Source organism: Egretta garzetta, unplaced genomic scaffold (assembly GCF_000687185.1).
Source record: "Egretta garzetta isolate BGI_Z169 unplaced genomic scaffold, ASM68718v1 scaffold465, whole genome shotgun sequence".
Taxonomy (NCBI): domain Eukaryota; kingdom Metazoa; phylum Chordata; class Aves; order Pelecaniformes; family Ardeidae; genus Egretta; species Egretta garzetta.
The window spans coordinates 1,181,215-1,181,907 of record NW_009259680.1 but is presented as its reverse complement, the minus strand read 5'-3'; positions in this window follow the sequence as shown (position 1 = coordinate 1,181,907).

Genomic DNA, 693 nt, shown 5'->3' with positions numbered 1-693 from the left:
GAAAAGAAGACAGGAAGGAAATGAGGCACAAAGGAAGGGAATGGCTAAAAACAGGGGAAGAAATGGTGGTGGCCTGGTTTTTTAATTGCCAGTTTTGCTATAAACTCAGTACGTGACCTTGATGACAAGTAAACCTTACCATGCTTTTCCTCAGTTTCCCACATCTGTAAAATAGATATAACGTTCTTGTACCTCATAGATATAAATGCCTCAAGATGCTTAAATGGAAAGTGCTAGAAAGCTATAAAATATTACAGGGTAAAAAAGCATCAGATAGGCATAAAAGAGAAAAGACAACTCAGAAAATAATCACTGGTATCTGTGGAAAAATGTCATTTTGTGTACCATAAAGAGCTAAGCCATTTATATTCTTAAAAGGAGGCATGGCTGAGAAAAGCAGTGCTCTGTCCCTATTACCACTATGGTTCCCAGCAGAGCTTCCTACTGAAAGAACAGACAGTGTACACAAATAAATGCTGATGTGATGGTGACAGTGATTGATGAAGGAAGATCAGGATCCCATTGTGTTCAGCACTGTGAACACCTAATGATCCTTACTCCAGAGTCTCATATTTAGACTGTAAGCAAGAGACAGAAATGGGTAGCGTAAGCTGGTAAGAGCGGTACATACGGCAAGGAAATTGCTTTTTCTAATTGGGTTTCATCTTGGCGAAATGATAAGCGATCCCATCG